Consider the following 6723-nt stretch of genomic DNA (forward strand, 5'->3'; position numbering starts at 1 on the left):
TTTTTTTAGTAAAATTTACAGAAAAGAGAGTATAAAAAAATACTAAACGCCAATTATTAATCTTCAAATAATACTTACATAATATCTTGATTTATGTATTTTTAGTTTTTAACATGTTTTTATGAATTAAAAATAACAGTTATAACTACATAAACAGCTGACTACTTAATAATTACATAATTTAATAATCATTTAGCTTCTTCAGATAAATAATATTACAAGAATATTGATATAGATATTAATATCTGAAGTGCTCTAATACCCGCTTCAGAAACTGTAACTGGTAAAGAACTATACCGCACTTCAGGTCCATTCATAAGTAACCACAAAGAATAATTATATTACTTAAGTAAAGCAATTATTGAAACAAGTAATTAGGTACCGTTTACAGTACATTTTAGGGGAAAATGATAAAATTATAAAGAGAAAAATAAAAATGTTTACCTTTTGCTCAGGTGATCATTTGAATTTACAACAGTTTTTGAGAAAAAGCAAACATTTCAAATAAAGTTTGATCGGTTGAAATTTTTAATATCTTTTTGCAAAAATCTGTGTAAAACCCCAATTAATTAATTTTTTTTCAACTTAAAATTCATAACGAGCTAAACTTGGAACAAAAATTGATAATTTACCTCAGAAAATAAATATACATCTCACAGTGCGGTTTTTTAACGTCCTAAGGACATGTACACTTAAGACAATGATAGTACTACAAAACTAGTATCAGTTCTTATCTAAATGGAAATCACTTCAAAATCCGACTGTTCTATTGTAAATCCGACTTACGTATAACTTCAGTTTTATAAAGTATGATGCTGATAATTTAAAAAATTTAGGTAAACTTAATCTTTAATAAATGTTTTATAATCAATGCAGCTGTTTTCAATTTGCATCATGAGTCTATTTCAATGTTTTGGCTTTTTTTAATTACTACTGTTGGTGAACGTGCATGTGATCATGTATAGGGAAGACATCAATAAAGTTCAAATGGAAAACAGATTGAGAGACTTATAATTGTTATTTCCTTCTCTTTTGATCTGGCTCTTGAATTTATTACAATCTAACCAATTTACAAAGTGAACATAAATTAAGTAAAAAATCTCTCACGTTACATGGATTAAATACAAAATATAATAAAAGAGTTTTGTAAATGAGAAAAATCTATCTCGTTCGGTCGCCTGAAAACATTTGGATTTATTGATTCTATTTATAGGAACTTAATTAAAATTGATTTTTGTTTGAAATGCGTTGTACATATCTGATAAATAACTACAATTCAAAGGCAAAATTTTATCACATTAAACTTCAACAGACAAATTCAGTAAAGTAAATGATGACTGAATAATACAGTCATATTAAAAAATTAATAAATATTGTTAAAAAATATTAAATTTATCAAAAATTACAAGCTGATATACAGCGAATTAATTCTCCTACTATGCAAGTGTTTCTTGAAAAAAGAACTTGAATTACAAATATTACTTTTCTTCGAAAAAGCTTGACAGTATCTATCGCATTTATGTATTTGTTTTTTTTACTTGACATGTGAGTCAAGGCCATTCAGATCTGTGAATTATATAAATTTGCACTTCTGCGTTTGTATTATAGATTTGCGGCCTTACCAATACAATATTAATTATCTCACAAAAAAAACGTTAAATATTTTTTTATAAGTATTATATATATTTTATAAGTATTATCATACTGTTTAAAGACAAATACCCACCGCGCTCGTCGCATAATTCATTAGACATTTACAAAGAATAATAAATCGGTAATTGAATCATTAATACAAGTACTTAAATTATGCAAAATTGAGATTATTTCGAATTGAATTACAATTCATTACGAAATCAAAAAATTTGGGTGTAAACAGGCGCAATTCTCAGATTTAAAAATTGTTATTTTTACAATTTCAGCAATATCTCAGCTGTTTACTAACTAATTTAAACAAATTAAATATAATTTTTCTCACAATAAAAGGTTTAGCATTTTATCTTATAAAACATAATTCGATAAAACTAATAATTACGGAGATATATTGATTAAAAAGTGTTAATAGCCGTCATTTTGGAATTTTCAAACTTATTTATTTTCAGAAAATTTTGTTGGGTATACTCACAGCAAATTCCATTAAAATATTTAAAATCCGTTCTTAAGATATAAATTTTTGTTTAAAAAACGCCAAATGGCGGGTACAAGGAAATGAAGCGAGACAGGGTAATTATCAGAAAGAAGATTTTTGTTTATTTTGATCTGAATCAGTCCTTTAAATTTGGCCAACATCTTCCGGGACACTCTGTATTCCAACAAAGAGAAAAATACGGAACTTTGAAAAAGTGTAAATCATGAATAGTTTTACGTGACATATTTCACTTAAATTCAGAAACACTTCATCTCTAAAAAGCCGCTCATGCAACTAAAAAGAGGATATTAAAACTGTACTTGAATTATGATTAAGTTCTAACAGGGGATTCGGATTTTAACAATAAAACATTCAAAGAAAATTGTAACATAAAACTTACACAGGATGTACTATTCTACTTCCGCCTGTAATCTTAACAAACAGTAGTGTTTAGTCAGAAGTTCAGGAGTTGTAAGAGAGATTATACCTTATTCTATCAGATACTTTTCTCCTTACTTGCCATAGTCACTAGCAAACCCGAAGCGGCTATATTACAGTCGAGAACAACTTCCTATTGCTTCCTTTGTTTTTTATAGCAGATTTTATAGTAGGTAGGAAAAGATTGTTGAATCATGTTGCAAAATATAACTGTATTACTAAAAAAATAAATTCACATTTTTTTATATATATTTTTTTTTACAGTTTTACCTTTAAAAGGAGGAAACAATGTAACCCGATTTAAACAGTACAGTATTTTTTAAGAAAATTCTATTTAATATTTATAAGAGAATTCAATTTTTATATTTATAATATATAAATAATACTTCACTATAAATAAATTAGTTGAGTTACAAAAACCGATTTTCAGTTTAAAAAACCCTATTCAAACTATTCTTTGTTTGAACATCAATTCTAATTTCACGCCAAGGAAACAATTTTCTTTTAGCACATATCCAAACGAAATAAGTAACGGTATGAGTGTCGGAAACGTCATAATTTAAATTATTATCGGCAGAAATATACCTTTGATAAGCCGAGCGTTTATTTATTTTTTTAATCTGATCCCCAGATATTTAAACTTATTTATTTTGAAAGTTTAACTAAATCTATTTATAGCCTACACAGTATAAATCTACGTTAAACACTTGTTACAAGTACTTACAATCCAATTATTAAATACGCTACAGATTTAATTTTAAAAGTGTAATGACCGTATTAGTAATGATTTAATCTTGGTATACTGAGTAGAACGCTGTTTTAAATGTAATTCACTTTACGTGTAACGATAATGTAGAAGTAATTAGTGTTGTTTAACCGTTCGTGGAATTATGCTGCATTAGTACGTAAGAGTCAATAGTATTTATTCATTATACAATTCTATTTTGCAGTGTTTTTTCTACTTCAAAACAAAAGCATTGGAAAAAAATATTTTTATATTTTTACACCTCATGTAAATTAATTCATTAATGCAGTTACCAGGCTCGGAGCTATCTCAGTTTAATGCAGGGATAATCATCACTGTGCGTAAGAACAATACTAACGTTTTAAAATTACTTTATAAATCGTATTTTGTTAAATTTCCTAATACGAAAATTTTTGATAAGATATTTACATTAGATATTTTGATTAGTTTGTAAGCTGTTTGCACCCTGTAATTGCAAACAGCTATTAATTAACTTCAACATTTCAGTTGCCTTTTCGGCAACTAAATCCAAACTACACATTACCTTTAAAATATGAAGGAAATGTAACAGCATACCCTCCTTATCGGCGTACAAGACTAGTTAAAGGAAATAAACAAAACTAAGGTTTTAGTTTTTTTTTAAAGATTTTAAGGGTAATAAGATTTTAGGGATTTTAAGGGAATTGATTCATAAGTTTCGGCTAAAAAAAAATTGGAAATAGTGCCCGAATAATGAATAAGACCCAAATTTCTTAAATACTCTATCGCTATTAAAAATCGACAAAGAAAGTAAATTCATATTTATAACCGATTAAAATAAAAATATTATTAATCGTTTTTGAATCGACCGAGACAGAAAGAGTTATTTTCTAATAATGATAATAATATCAACGTAACAAAAAAATTTTAAATCGATCATAAATTAATTAGACGACGTCCAAAGAGGGTCTGTAATGATGAAGTGCATTAATCACATTTTTTACCAACATTTAAGTTTACACATGAAGTAAATAGCATATGAAACAAAGAGTTGAGAATAATAGAACACACCGTTTGATTATCTTGACAAAACGAGACGAGTCGACATTCACCGTCGAGTGGTTCGATAAACAAGGCCACTAAGCCGACTAGAAGTACGGTGTGCTGTAACCGGTAAGAGTCAACACTCGACCTACCGTTCCGAAGCCACTACCTACAATTAGATAAACTTCAACGTATACGCTTTTAAATTAACAGTACAGTGGAAGTATTGTCTGCAACTACGTTCTCATGTTAACCTACAATCCATACCCATTACTATCAGGAAGAATTCATAAGACAAGAATAGAATTCATTGATAGCTTCCCTCGTTCCCTTTAATCGTAATATAGTGACTAAACAAATTATAGTCAAAAGGCCAATATACATGATTCAGAGCTTTAAATAGCTACAAAATATTTCATCATAAACATTCTTGTTTAATTTACACCAAACTTAGAAAAAATAAATTTTAAAATCCAAAACTTAATATTAAAAAAGGAACATAATAGATATTGATTTTCAAAATATCTACTGTTGATTATAAATTATTTTTATATCAACAACAAAATTAATGAAACAAAATTATATTTTCTGAAATTCATTATTATCGTAATTTACACCTTTAAGATTAAATAATAGTTTTAAAACTGAGAAACAGTAATACCTGGCATACAATACAATAGGCACTAGGTTATTGTATCTGGCACAGATACAATAACAATAGGCAACATCACAGTTAAAGTAACACCATTATCACCGATATAAAATTTTAGTATTCGACTTTTGTCATTTAATAGATTAATTTGGTTTAATTTACGTAGAAGTAATAGCTGGATCTTATCAAGAAGTTACAGCAAAAATTTAATAAGATCTACATATCTAAAAGTTGTGTAACGATTACGGAAAATTGAAAAAATACACATCTCTCATTGAAATTTAATCTGTAGTTTGTTTAAAATACAAGGAAACGTGTAATTATTAAATAATTTAACTTTTTTCATTAAAAGAATTAACCACATTTCACACACACAAATATATCCTGTTCCATAACGCATCCAATTTTCACTATCTATCCAAAAACTCTTTTATAGTTAAAATTTGTTTTTAATATTAATACATAAAGAAATATCAAAAATGTCCAATATATGATGCGATTGTACACAGTGTTGGTGATTTGAAGTAAACCAAAGGAGGAAATCCAGGTTAACAGATGATAATAGAATCTAAAAATCAAAAACATAAAACAGGAAGTGCTTATTTATAGACAAATATCATTCAATGAAACTGTCTTTGTACTTCATAACGCATTAAAAAAGAAAATAATTAAATGGAACAAATTACAGGTACGTTCATTTTTTCATACCGTAATGTTTACTTAAAGATTAATCTTATATACAATTAGAATAATATTCATTCTCTTTATATTTGGAATAATAAAATAATGTTATATAAACCTGAAGGAAATACTTGTAAAGTATAACTAACGATATATGCAAACGAACCTATAAGTGAATTTAATTATTCACAAAAATAAAAATTGTTAATTTAAGTGGTATAGTATGTATAATAAATCACGTCGTAAAACATATGTGAATAATAAAAATAAATTTAAATTACAAATGCAGGTTTATTCATAACTGGTTGAGTGGTGTGTTCAACGTACGAAGAAATAACCGATTTAATTGATTGGTTTCACGAATACAAAATAAAAAAAAAACTGTTGTGAAAATGACCTAGATTAATCAGTTTAAAGAAAAAATTTCTAAAATTATTTACTTATATTAAATACTAATTTAAAAATAAAATACGTGTCATGTATTCAGAAAAAGCTTCGTTTTTTATTACGAATTAATGACCTATTTTAACGCAGATGTATAAGAGCTTCTTAACTAAAATATGTTAGTTTGTTTACAAAATAATAGATATCTTACTTACAGATAGAAGAAGCAGTTGCGGACAACACAAGGTACGTAACCACACACTCCCGTGTTCAACGCGGACTGGTGAGCTCCAGCCGCCTCCGCTGAATGGACGCGTTCGGGAAGTGTCGGGTTCCTTCGTGCAGCCTACCACCATGGTAAAAATTTAAACTGTACGTGTAAAAATTGAGCTTAACTTTTCCTTCCTCAGGTGTTCTGATGGCGAAACGGAATAAATCGATCGTAAACGATTTGTTTGAAAATATTAATACTAGTATTCATCAAACCTAAAGAGATAGTTAAAAAAAAATTAATATTCCTTTTAATACCTTACAACACAGATTACTTAATTCCGTTTTCTTAAATATCTTAACGTATATACGCAGATATAAAAACTAAACATTATTTTTCTCTCATCCATTGATTTAATAAATACATAAAAATACTTCAACGTCAATAATGGCATTGATCAATGA

At 27.4% G+C, this 6723-nt stretch overlaps 1 protein-coding gene across 8 annotated transcripts in view; it reads right to left on the reverse strand.

Moving 5' to 3' along the window:
* The window catches only part of LOC142332386 (Ig-like and fibronectin type-III domain-containing protein 1), a 676608-nt gene extending 670248 nt beyond the window's left edge, over positions 1-6360 (reverse strand). For 4 of the 8 annotated variants that reach the window (XM_075378862.1, XM_075378812.1, XM_075378850.1 and 1 more), the window contains exon 1: positions 6264-6360. The gene's annotated coding sequence lies outside the window, so the exon portion shown is untranslated. The remainder of the gene's footprint in view (positions 1-6263) is intronic. The other 4 variants (XM_075378856.1, XM_075378843.1, XM_075378818.1 and 1 more) reach the window with 3 other exon arrangements.
* Between the last annotated feature and the right edge of the window lie 363 nt (positions 6361-6723).

Source organism: Lycorma delicatula, chromosome 1 (assembly GCF_047948215.1).
Source record: "Lycorma delicatula isolate Av1 chromosome 1, ASM4794821v1, whole genome shotgun sequence".
NCBI classification, from domain to species: domain Eukaryota; kingdom Metazoa; phylum Arthropoda; class Insecta; order Hemiptera; family Fulgoridae; genus Lycorma; species Lycorma delicatula.